Source organism: Ciconia boyciana, chromosome 8 (genome assembly GCF_034638445.1).
Source record: "Ciconia boyciana chromosome 8, ASM3463844v1, whole genome shotgun sequence".
Taxonomy (NCBI): Eukaryota; Metazoa; Chordata; class Aves; order Ciconiiformes; family Ciconiidae; genus Ciconia; species Ciconia boyciana.
The window spans coordinates 9613472-9627603 of record NC_132941.1 but is presented as its reverse complement, the minus strand read 5'-3'; positions in this window follow the sequence as shown (position 1 = coordinate 9627603).

Genomic DNA, 14132 nt, shown 5'->3' with positions numbered 1-14132 from the left:
ACGGGGCAGTCCTGCTGCCCACAGCCCATAACTACTGCATCCCTCTCATTTATAATCCCTTCCAGATGAGTTGGACTCACCTGCTGTGGACAGCAATGAAGCTGTTAAGAGCTGTTTCCAGCAGCCACCGACAGTGCCGAGTGCTCATTAGCACTCTTGCAAGCAGAAGTGCTCTGTGCAGCGCTCTTTGACAAAGGCAGCTGTAAGCAGCAAGCAAAGCAAAGATAAAAATTATCAATGGAGGGAATGAGAGGAAGCTTCTCCGTCTTCTGGCGTGACAAAAGCAAGCACCTTCTGTGTTTAAAAAAGATGTTTCCTGACGGCAATGACACGAGTCAGAAGTTCATAAGCTTTTATTAATGGCTCAGACAAGAAATCTGAAGTATGTGATTAGCAAACGCTACAAAGTCAAAAAGGAAACATCCTATCTTTCCAACAATGCGTAAGCACATAAAGCTAAATCAACCATTTTGTGATTTTTGGAAGTACAGTGGGTTAAAACATATTTCAAAGGAATTAACATGGCCAAACTAATGCATCGCAACATGTTAGGCCAATGAATTGCATGGCTAGAGAGCAAAGAGTGAGGGTTTAGCTCAAAGGGAACCAATGCCTCAGTTTTTCCTGCTGTGCTCCACAAATCATCTTATTTAAACACGGGGTAGTTAAGATTATTATTTCTATTTTCTTTTCCTAGCTATTTGGGTTGGGGCACTTTTCCCCTCATAGTGTAGCATGTGAATCATGCTGCATATTAAAACACTGCTGTAAAGAGCAAAAAAGTAGTTATTCAGTGATTTAGCCATGACCATTGGAGAAAAAGGTTCGCCCTCTTCTCTCTCCTCCCTTTTAGCCTCCAGATGTGGGCAGAAGGAAGATTTACTTGAAAAACACAGCAGCTCTTTGTGCTGCGAACTGTTTGAAATAAACCTTACCTGCCTTTGCATATGTTTGCAGTTTAAAATGGATCTGTATTTACACTAAATGAAATATTTACCAAAATGATTATGAACATTTTTCATTTGTGTAAGTCAATGAATTATATCTTTAATGCTGTTTGAAGGATTGGTGCATTTTGTGCAATGAGAAGTAATGTTTTGGCAATACTAATTTTTCATATAGTTAAAAAATTGGCTATTTTTGGCAGAACAATTAGTATCAGACAAATATTCAAAGCTGTTCTGACAGTTTCTCATTATCAATAAATACTAGAGTCTCAGTTTTTAAGACCTTTGCCAATTATTATGAAACTCCAGCATTCGGCTCTGCATCATTAAAACTCAAGCCCACCTTTTGATGCAGTGGGAAAAATAAATCCCCGAGGGGAACCTGTTGCTGTCAACAGAGACACCAGAGGAGAGGAAAAAAGGGAGGAGAACAAACACATTTAGAAACCGGACTCTCCACAACAAAGCCAAACTCTCAAGTGGTATAATTTGCTTTATGTCTCCAAAGCCAGTGGAGCATCATCATATCCCAGCAGCCGAGGGTTTGCCCACACTGCCTTGCTTATAGCCACACAGCAAAATGTTGCATTCCCCACTCTACACGTAGTATTTCATCTCTGGCAGCTACTCCATCTGTTATGGTGTTACAGCATCTGAATTTGCTGGTGTACTGCCAGAAATTATGTTTTCTTCTCTATTTGGAGGAACAGTCATCTTCCAGCTGATCCTTGATCTACTGAGCGTTAGGAAGCCACGCTGAGGTGTCCTCCAAAGACAGAAACCCCCTGGGAAAGAGTTTTGCCAGCCTTTGTCTGAAAAGGTGGTTCAAACTCTCCGATCCAGCTTTAGGCAACAGCTTTTGGCCCCAAACCTTCTGTTCTTGTGCTCATTTGAATGTGAGCCTCACAGGGAGACCTTATATATTTACACTGTCCAAGTGTTGTCCTTTGCTGTAGGAATTTATGGTGGTAATAGCACCATAAATGCTTTTTTCCCAGCACTGTTTATTACACGTTACTGTCAGACTCTCTACCTTAGCCTTCTAAAGGGAAGAGGTGCTTTACAGTGCTGTACAACAGCAGCGTGGCAGCATTAGGGATGCTGGAATAATCTTTCTAATTGATCTTGGAAGGGGTGGGCAGTGATTTCCTTTGAGTGATTTTCATTAACTGAGCTCTTTGTTATTGCTTTGGTGTGGGTTATGAATATAACAGTTTTGACATGAGTGTACCTTCAGTTCAAACACAGTTCAAACACAATATAATCCGCTTCAATAAAGAGGTAGAAGAATGCAGTTTTCAGTAGCATTTTTATTAAGTAGTGGCAAACCCTTATGAATGTTAATTCTTGACAAAAATATGGCTGCTGACCGAGATGCAAAACACTGCGGTGAGTTAAGGCATATGACAGGTGAAGCAAAATACATCCAGTACTGCATGACACCCACCATCCCTGCAAACTCAGTTCACAAGCACAGGGAAATGGGACGGGAACCCGTGCTCCTCAACATGTTAAATTTTGACCATCCACTTTTTCAAAACCATTATTTCACCCCAGGAAGGCTATCTAAAAAACCCCACAGAATAACTGGATTAGACATTTGCAAGTGGATTGCATCTTGTACTGTTGTTGAAGTTATTCTGTGGGAAAGCATTGATGATGGGTCATTTATTTCATATTCACATTTACAAACCCAGCTAAGAGAATGGAAAATTAGATGCTTTTAAGGCTTATCTATACTAAAAATCACACTTGTGAGTTGGCAGTTACAAGTTCCTGCTATTCGACACACTGCTTTTCTTTATTCACTTTTGGTTATATATGTATAACCTATACAAAAATGAGCTTAGGAAACAATTTGGTTAAGTGACCAAATAATTGTAGGTGTGTCCTTGACTATAAGCAGTGGGGAACTTTAACAATCGCCTATCTTGTATGACAGTTCTGTGATCACTTTAAATCGATGTAAGCTGGCTCTGCCACCACAACAACCCTTCCTGTCCTGCCCTGCTCCATCCTGTCCCATCACTTTGTTTCACCTCAAGCATCTCTACAGCTGCACGGCAAAGCAGAGCAAGGAATCTGATGTGGATTCAAACTAACCTGACAAAAAAACAACAACTGTGGCTTAGGGTGATGGTGTTCCTAAGGCATTACTCCATCTCGGAACAAAATCTTTCAGGATCTTCTCAAATTTACCGTAATGCACCATTTTTCATGCCTGTAAGAATAAGATATTTCTATTTAAGCAGTAAATAATACTCCTTGTGCGAAATCACCTCTGGTTCCCAATGGTTATTGTTCTAAATTTCATATCACGGTGCTCATTTCGGAGTCCTGGGGCAAATCTGATTTGGTGTGAACAAGTGCAGCTCCCCCGGGTTCGCAGGGCTGGTGCTGATTTCATTGGGGATGTGCAATCGCACGGCAGCTGGCACACAAACGTGAGACTGCGCCCATCATCCATGGCACTCGCTTGCAACTGCAGCCACCCTGGGATAAAATCCAGGGATTTCACAGGATTACACCAATAAATGCCCTTCAGCTCTGGAGCTGGATGACAATACAAGTAGCCTGAGTTGCAAGAGCAAACAGAATTGGTGAGGAGTTCAGAGATGCTCTTTCAGACAGTTGTTTTTGCTACATTACCTCATTGCCATTCTTCTTCTCCATTAGACTGTGCTGTTATGACCCTCTCATATAGGGTCATTTCAGGTCTGCAAGGTATAGTGTTGGAAATGGAGGGAGGAAGATTTTAGGTCTACTGCAGGAAGATATGAGTAAGCATGGATGTTTACAGTAAGGCTAAAGAATGGTACAAGGAGGAAATATGAAAATAAAAAGATGTTGCTACACATCTCCCTTCCCTGAGCTTACCACCAGTAACAGCAAATCCAGAGCATTCAGGTAGGAAGAGCTGAGAGCTAGGATGGAGTTGAATGTAACTCCACCACAAGTGACCTGCTCTGCTGGACACAGCTGCTTTTGGCTGTGGCAGAAAGCGATGCTGCCACTGGGGCTCCCAGAAGGGATCCATCAAATGAGGACCTTCTGGGGAAGATGGTGGAGCACCATGGTATTCGTCCTGCTGTACTGAAATGAAGCCAACATTTGCTGTTTGACTTCAGCCTGTGGAAGAGAGAGTCATTGCATGAGACAATCACTGAAGCACAAAACACAATCTGCCCCCACATCCCTAACAGTCACTAGCAATTAGTTGGGAAATTATTCTGCCTCAAATTCATACCTTTGTGAACACAACTAATTTTTGTACCCTCAGTGGTAGATCTGTTAAAGTCACTCCTCCCTAAATCCACTTTCTCACCCATTTGCTCTTTCCCTCTCCACCCACGACTGATTTTCTCCCGCGGTGTCGACTGCACTGTGGAGAGCTGCCGTATGCTACACTACATGGATGGGTCAACCCACCAAGGTCAGCAAAAACTCTTTAGGATTTTGTGTGTGTTAGTCCTAACGTACTCTAATCTGCAGAAATCTGGTTTCAAAGGCAGCCACAGAAAACCACCAACATCGCTAAGAAAGTGGGGATGCAGGACTGACTTAAGTCAGCTCTCCAGCTGAGGCCAATGTGGACCTGTGCCCTGATTTAATCCAAACTCCCTTCCCTGCACAGCGAGTCCATAGGAAAATCGCTGCCAGGACAGCACCTATCGTAACACTACTACAAATAACACACTCTGCCTGCAATATGGCAGTGTCGGGGGAGCACAGGGTTTTCTTGGGGGCAGTGAATGAGCCAGTACATGTCGTTTCTTGCTTCTGTGTCAAGTTTGCACAATGCTGCTTAATCAGTGCTGCTTTATATTGCTGCAAGCAGGGAATGTGGGAACGTGGGTTGTGCTAGTGCTTTTGCTGCATTCCTGCTGCAGGGATATTGTACTGGTTATACGCAAAACTCTCTTCCCCACAATGACAGCAAGAAACAGGGATTTTAATGCTTGACGGTATTTTCACAATGCCACTGGGAGAATGTGCAAGAGCAAAAGCAGCTTAGTTCAATTTGTGTTATTTAGGAACTACCTGAAACACTGCTAAAGGACTACGCCATGTAATTAGCCATGAGGTCAGAAGAGCTCCCAATACAAAAAATAACTTAGTTTTGAAAACATCTTTTCCTGTTCATTAGGAAAAGCAAGTGTTAAGCAAGTAATCTGTCTCTTCAATGCAATTTCAACACAATATATGTCATGACTTGTCTTATGAAATGAATTACAGGGCTTTCTGATAAGGCTTCATTTTACTAATAGTAAAGTGGCTCCATACACCCAACAGGGCTTTGTTAAGATGGAAGCATATTGTAGCACTAATGAAGCATGAGTTCAGCCTAATTAACAGGATGGCAACAGCAATCACACAGCCTTTTCATTCACTTTTATACATTCTGTCAGAGTAACAAAGTTGTGTTCGACACTGCTGGAACCCTCTGGCTTCGCTCCCTATTTGCACGCCTGCTAATCCCGCTTCTTTGTTCAAATGGGCCTGGATCCAGCCAAATGCTAAGCCCGTATAATCATAGATAATAAGGCAGGGCCCCTGGGCAATTGCACCGCTCATCCACCCACCTGCCAGCTCCCACTCCTCATATTTAACTTTAAGCACAAGAGCTGATCCCTTGCAATCACCAGGGCCACTCACAAATTTCCAGTTAAGCACATACTAAAGTGCTTTACTGGATTAGGGCCACGGTTTCTATTGTAAGAGGAAGAGTCACAGGCAGAATTTATTTGCCTGAATAACCTATTTTGCCCATTTTGGAAAACAATAGCATTTTCATTACCCAATTCACAACTCACCTGAATGAATGGGAAAGGCTCCTTGCCTCCAGCTGCTCTTTCATTTGGGCTTGTAAGCGGAGCCTTTGAAGGGCAGTACAGGGTAAGCCATACTGGTGAGTTATTTGTGTCTGATCTGGGCATGATGGAGGAGATGTCCAGACAGAAACTAAGTTTGTTTCATTAATTTTGTGCAATCTCTCATCTGAAGTGCTGAAAATAAGCCTGCAGATGGGGAGCCACAGATCCGCTCCCTTGGCCCGGCTCCAGCTAGGGTAATTACATGCTGTCTGGCTGAATCCCCTCATACGGCTTCAAATGGAAAAGTCATTCTCCACTTTTCCTCCTGAAATACTGCAATGTAGCGTGGCAGTCGCAGAACGGCAACTGAGCAGTACCTGCAGTTCAGCAGTGGTGGGAACCATCTCTTATGGACTAAACAAAGGCTGAATTCCTTCAGTAACCACCACAGCTCCCCTGGAGAAGACTGCCCTGCTTCAGGATATGGCTCCTGGCCCATAAGAGCTTCCAGAGGGCTCAAAATGTAGGTGTGCAGTCAGGGCTGGTGGGAGGGTTAGCACAGAGATACCCATTATACCATACAATTTTGGGGAAAGTTCATCTCTGAGTCTGAAATAATTAAACCTGACTGCAGAAGGTCACTTTTTCACTTCATTATAGTCAATAACTAGCACAACGATGTTCTCCGGTGTGGCCCTGCTGTCAGTCACTTGGCACATCCTCTACACAGCAACCGCAGCAAAATCATTCAAGATCTACACATGACTCAAGCCCAGAGACTGGCCATCTCCCGCCTTCAGAATGAATTCATCTTTCCTTGCTTAAAGTAAATCGTACACTACATTTTTACATAGAGTAACTTTGTAAGCAGCATGAAAAGAGATGAAGGAAGCTGCGATCAAAGTCTCCGGTAAGACTACAGTCACTGAGGGCATCTAACAAGTTGCCAGATTTTGCTCTTGTTCTAAAATGTTCTTCAGAAGCTGCATTTTTGTTTGATCACGTATTTAAGTAAAATGGATCATTGCAGCAGAACTTATTCTTATAGAATTTTATCCACTTCAACCACTTACAACCTATGGCAAACTGATAGGAGCAGAAAAGATAACCCACTGTTATTGGGGGAAACCTGAATAAAACAAAATTCAGACAGGAAGGCTGGACAGCTTCATAGACTGACAATACGTAGGGAAATCTCTCTCTTGCTTAATGCATTTCAAGTCTCACAGCAACTATTTTTGACTACAAGGAGGCTGGGTCAGGACAAGACTTGAGAGGTGGGACACTTTGGCCATGAGGTGACATCTATCAAGTCCTGTCTTTTACTGGACTGGCTCTTGCTTCATGTTGCATGGCCAACTGGCCATGTTGCTCCACAACACAAAAATGGCAGCATGTTCCTTCTTTGCAGTGTTTCTGAATGGTTATATTTTATCTGCAGCATTTCTGAAACAAAGAGTTGATTCCTGTAGCCTTGTCACTTTATATGCTTGAAGAGTCTTGGCGATATCACTTCAGCTTCCTGCAAATATCAACATAATAAACTCATCTCTTCCCATTGGTCTCAGCAGACAAGCCAAATACTGAATAAAACCAGGCACTAGATTACCCTCTTATTCCTAAAGGTTTGTAGAGGAATTCTTCTAGATTAGAGAGAGATACCTGATGATAAAATAATACATGCAATGCTGTCCTTTACTTACCCTAAACAGAGCTCTTCAGTTCCCAGGATGTTCTTTCCCTTCCTTGATTACAATTCACCTAAAAAAAGATACAGTTCCTTTGTACATAGTGAAAAAATAATTCTTGTGTACTACTTTATCATAGAATAAGATTAAAATCTCGTTCTCTGGTTATTTTTTTCATTACTTTTATGGTACAGCAGAAATGCCTGCAGTGAAAGTCAGTTGAACACCTCCAAATATATTAGCGCTTAAAGGGTCAAACACACATGAAGAACAATTGCTTTCCAAGTGTTTCAGTTCATACTAATCTGCCAGGAAAGGAGCATGACAAGCTTTTGCCAAGTATGGCATGAAAGCAGAGCTCAGGAACGCGCAGGACATTTTCACTAGCGGGCCCTGATACAACATAAATCTTTATTTGCAGGTATCTTCCCCCACGTCTGGCTGATAAAGGAGTACTGGGGGAGATCCTGAGAACAGAAGAAACTGATGTGGGAACAGAATGTACTACTACATTACAATGAAGCCTTTTACAAATGGATGTCAAACCATTTTTGTTGAACTGAGAAAAATATTCAGGATAGGAAACCTCATAAGAAATGAAAAACTTTGAGACAGAATGTGTGCCAGCTCAAGACACAGATAGTGACAAAATGGCTTTATTATCCCAGGGAACATAGCACCATCAGCAACAAATATGCTGCTTGTCTGTATTTATATTCTAAACAGTCTTGTTTCCCGTAAATCATTGGTTCTACATTTGCCTGGGTTTTCTTCTTCTTTTTTCTAAAATAAATCATATCTATTAACACATAACGGCATGGGACATGTTCCCATGCATAGGCAAAAGTGTTCCTTTCAAATCCATCTAGATACCCCACTCCCTGGACGTTTGGACTTGTGCTGCAGTGACATTCTCACAGCATCATTAGCAACTCAGATGGAAAATAACCGTTCCTCTCAATGAGTGCTGCCTGCACAGATGGAGCTAGCAGGTCCGTGGCTGAGGGAAGAAGAATATGAGCTGTCGTGGGTGCCATAAGAGTATGCAGTGTTAGCAGAGAGGGCTGAAGCTGTAAGGAAATAGTACGATGACTGGCAGCTAGATGTGAGGATGGTCTCTGGTGACTGAATGCTAGTCCCCACGGCACGGAGTGCAGGTGCCTCGCAGGGCATTTTGGGTGAAATACTGCCTCTTCAGAAGTCCTGCGAAGTTGGACTTCAATGGCAGCAGGATTTCACCCTTGCCATTGAACAGGCATTGATTTTTCCTGTTTTACCTGTTTCTTCCAGAAAACAAAGCAGTTGCTCTCTCTATATACATGTACACACACACACACACACACTTATTTGGAAAGATACAGAGGAAAAAATAATAAGTAATACTGAAAATACTATTAGAAAAATATTGGAAGGAGAAGTGGGAAAGGTTAATCAATTAATGTTTTAATAAGAAGAGCTCCTGCTCTAGACATGTATATACAGCTCAGCACACGTTAAAATACTCTGCAATTCACCAATCCTTCTTTTGTCCAAAGTAACAACCAAGCTGGGACAGGTAACCCCAGGCCCCCCACACTCGGGTGCTGTGAGCTGAAGTTTCCCCATCCCTCCACCCAAGCAAGTCCTCTGCTGAACTCCTCTCCTGCCTTACACTGACCCAGCTCCACCAGAGTCGGTAGACCACCGAGAGCAGTGGATGGACAGCCTTCTTCAAAACTGTTGGTTGTTATCTCAGCTCTTTCACTTTGACACCAGATTTCAAGTGGGAAGCAGCCAGGGCAGACAGAAATGGGGGACAGTAACTGCAAGGACAAAACCCTGCTGCTGTGGGTGGGATGGAGCGAGCTGACCCATCCCATCTCTCACCAGGAGCATGAATGTGAGCTCCTGCAAGGGAAGTAACAGGGAAAAAGGCATCCAAGTTCTTTTTAAAAAGTTACTCCCTTTTTCTGAATTTCACAGCCCTCTCTCTTTGCTTTTTGCTCTCCCTCCATTTCAGGTAGCTGATCAAGGGGTTTTCCCCTTCACCCACAGCTGGAAATGAGAAACCAACGGGAAAAGCCTTGTTGCTAGCAAATGGCTCAAAGAATTCCCCTGCTGGGGACCAGGCAGGGCAGGGGGATTACAGTAACCAGCATCAACAGATTTGCATATTCAAAGATTGTAATTGAGGAATAAGCAGTAATGCCATTATGCAAATCCCTGGGCCCTGAGTGGCCGAAGCCAGAGCTCAGCATACGCCATCCTTGCCGAAATAAACCCATGCCGATGACGAGGCAGCGCAGGGGCAAGCATAACCAGGGAGCAGGGAATTGCTGAACGGGAGGAAAAGGCACCATAATTATCAGTAACTAACTGTGCTCAGCCCTGAACTCCAGCGGCTGGGACACCTCCTTCCTGCCTCAACACTAGATATATTTGAGCTCACAGTGCTCTTCTGGGGCCACGGTGAGTTAGATGGCAAAATTATTGCCTGCAACTGAAGAAAGGCCATAGAAATATATCAATAAAACAACATCCTTTTGTGTGCTACCAGTGAGCTAAGCAGGCATTATCATGGTTCCTTTCTTAGTTTTTTCTTAACCCTTTTCAACCTCCTCATCAGCAGAACTGAATTCGAGGAGGCGTACTTCATCTGGCAGATAATTCTTCATCAACTCCGCTTGTGAACTCGTGCTTCAAGGTCAACAAAGGTTATGGAGAAATGAGGAGTTCAATTGGCACATTTAAAAGCAATCAGTAATTACAGCAACATTTTTCGCTTAAAATACCTGAAATACAGCCATGCTTTCCGAGGGATTCTGTTCAAGTCTGTCATATGTTATTTTCCACAATATATGGCTGACTCTGCACCAGCAACTCAGTTCACCTTGATTCATGAATAACTATCCCTCACTTCCTACTGTAAATACAATTCCAAACATATGGGACAGAATTTATAGTGAATTAGGGTTGTACATTATCACCATGATTAGCTGCATTTGTTACCCAGCAGATGTCTGGGTAGTAAAAATCCCCCATGAGTACAGTATCCTGGAGTTTCCCAGTTCCTTGATAACTGGTCCAAGAATTCATCATTCCTGCTGTGCTCTGATCCTGGTGGCCCAGAGCAGATGCTCGCTGTCTGCCCATCTCCTGCAGCACTAATCCCGCTCTCCCCACGCTGTGATCCCAGCAGAGCATCACGCTTCCCCTGCTTTTCTCTCTCCTCTTATCCTCCCCAAAAAGCTTTCCCAGTGACATTCATCAATCTCACAATACCAAAACACTTTGACAAGCTGAGCCAAATACCTCCCAGGTGTTGTATCACTGATTACCACCAGAGTTACAAATTTGATGACTGATGTGGCTGTAACTATTTACGATACTGGTAATGCCATTATAAGCATCAAGATGATGCTTGTAAGATACCTCAGCATGTGTCTGGCCCCTCTTTTTCTGGGCACCTCACGACCACATGGTGACAGAAAAGCTCTGTTCCAAGATAAAGCCTGAAGAGAGACACGGTAAATAACTGGCACAAAACTAAAGCCCACAGAGATCAAGTGACTGGTCCCAAAACGTGAAAGACATACGGTACTGCCTTGAGAGCTTTCACATGAGATTATCTTTCCCCCTGCACTGGTTTCTCCAGCCCAGGGATGCCTTACTTTTGTCAGCTCATGTCTTCCAGCAGAGAGAAAAAAGTGTCACTGCCCCCCCAAAAGGCTCTTGCTCCTAGAGGCTAAGACAGCGCAGATGCTCCCATACGTAAATGGGTATTTTTGTCCTCCATCAGATCTTTGCAGGCTGCCATCACTGACCACTTTGCCAAGTGATGGCTTGACGTGAGCCCAGGGTCCGTTGTGGTTGGAGCCCACTTTGTGGGACCAGTGGGCTCACATGTAGTGTAACTTGGACTTAACCACCAGACATTCACCTGCCCTGGGGCTCCAGTACATCCAGTTGCTCAACACTTCATACTTTTCTTTTGAGTCCCAAGTGATCAGGTTTTTACCTCTAACAGCAATGGTCTTGCCCATACCATATCCCAAACACCAGGCTATCGTACAAGATCACAAGCACTGACTTTTCGTCCGGCTGTCAGACAAAGCTTTGAAGAAGAAAACAAGCACTGTCAGACACCATCTGAATTCCTGTCTCAGCACCCTGAAAATATTCGTCCATACTCTTCTCTTCAACTAGCATACAAGCAAGCCCTCGGCATCGGTTATTTGCTTTATGTTATTATATCTGTCTTCAACCTGGAATACCAGACTAGCAACTCTCTTTCAGCTGGTGAAAAGGCTACAAATACTAACCCACTCTTCTAGCAGAAAGTGACTTTTTTGCATAGTAAGAAAATGTAAGTCTAAACATAGATAATGTCAATTAATTTATCATTTACTGAACTGTTATTGTTCACTCACTTCCAAACAGCACAGGGTATAACTCGCAGGGTAACACTAACATCCAGTTCAGCCTCTCCAGACCAGAGTCATGGTTAAGAGGCACATTTTTAATCCACTGCATTCAGAGATATCTGCTTTTGAACCTTTGAACTAAATGCCATGCAAAGGAGCTGAAACCCAATGGAACCAATTCACAAGGCCAAAATTTTCAAGGCTGTAACTGCATAAACAAAAATGTATAAAAATACATATCTGCATGTTGTGCATGTACCCTTTTTTAACCGTTACCTGGCAAACTCTTCAAGGCAGGGCTGTTTCAACAAATTAAGTGCCATAAGGTGAGCAAAGCATGAGCCCTGCTTTATTGAACAGCCATTAGCCATACCAGAAACTGCACCGTAACATTAATTTTGCAGCTACAAGACGCTGGCCTTGAACAGAATTAATGCATGTGCACACATTTGCTACACAGTCATAAATTTTAGTAATGTAATTTTACAAGCCTCTTAAAAGGTAACCATTGAAAAAAAAAAAAAAAATAGTAACAGGAAAGGCAGGGTAAAGTTCAACAGCAATATTTCATTACCAAGACAAGGAAAGAAGACAAATGACTCTGCCTCCTTGGTTCTCCCCTCTCCCCCCACCATTACTTGGGGAAAAACACACAGCACAACACAGATTTATTTTATTGCAGTAAGTGTGTCAGCCTGGCAGGACGGCAGATCAGGAGGATTTTTCAATACAAGCAGGGATTCGTCTGTCACTAAAGCAAAGTTTACAGCAAAGCTTTTCAACAGGGACCAGAATCCCCATCATTTCCAGGGACAGGCAGAATAATTAGCATTCCTCTAGTCCCTCTCCCAGGTAGGGCTGTTTTACCGTACATCAGTCCCTCTTTTCCCCAATCCGGGGGGAACACCAGCCGTTGTGGACATGGGCTGGAGCCCCACCACGTGCTGGGGGACAACATGCAGAAAGCACACCACATACAGGCTCAAAATAAGCACGGAAAAGAGAGCAATGTTGTTGTGAGTAGCAGGATTTGACATTTTTCTTAAAGCACCAGCAATCAAAACTGCATGTTCTTACCTGAGGAGTTCCCCCATTTATTTTCATCTTTAATAAATGAAATCAGTTTTCAACTCTCTGGTTGCAGAGACTGGCCTGGAAACGCGACTTCCACAAAGCCCAACGTGAAAGCAAATGGGAGTCACCTTCATAACCCTGCCATTTCCAAGGCGGTCTCATGATGTTTTGGGGAAGGGTGAGAGGAAGGGCCAGGTCACACTTCCTTAAGTGCCGTCAACCCCACCTGTGGGACAAGGAGATCTCGGACCTCAGGGGACTTTTAGCTGAGGCCAAAGCATCAATGTCTGGCAGAAAATTCCCTCTATTTACTGAGGAAATCTGGCTAACTTTGAGAAAAGGCAACATCTGAGCCTGCACTGTATGTCCAGAGACCTGCTTAGTGCCTCAGAGGAATATCCCAAAATCCACAGATCCAGGGTGTGAGAGGGCCAGGAGAAGCAGGATTGGGTATGTGTAATCGGGAGGAAGCTGCCACAAGACTCTTAATTTCTAAAAGCCTCCAGCCTCAGCAGCAACCGTGTCTCCAGACACCTTTCTCCCCACTATTTTTCCTCATCCCTATACTGCGTTAAGTCTCGTGGACAGCTTCCCTGGTCCAGCAGAGGAACTTGCACATCTCATCGCATCCACTGCTGATCCACCCGGACCAGCAATGCCCCGTGGTACCGTGCACAGGCCAAGCACAGTTGCGTTCTTGTGCTGGGCTCATCCAGGACCATTAACGAGTCTTCCTTGAAAATCTGTCTATTGCTCTTGGGAAGGATTGGATGTACTGTTGCTTTTGGAAGAGCTTTGTGGCTCTCCTATGTGTAGTTTGTGCTATATTGCAGAAAATAAATACAACCAAATGGAACTTACTTATGGGAGGAGCTTGGTCACCAACGGCCCACTTCTTCCTTTTTTGAAGATTGTTCTCCAGTTTCTAAGTGGACTGTGAAGATTGATGTAACAGCCTGCAAGAGATCAAGTGGTCCATGGTCCCAGAAGTCATCCAAAGTGACCAAAATTGCTGGAGAATGAATAGCAGAGCAGCACTCTACAAGACATAATGCTCTTTCCTGAAAAGATAACGAAGAAAAAGTAAGATGAAAGAAAGTACCTCATCTTTATAATTACTTCCACAGGTGCTTGCCTTTTCCCAAAGTGCACACCAACACAACTGACCTTTCCTTTCAAGAGGACCATGCTGCTACAGGCAGAACT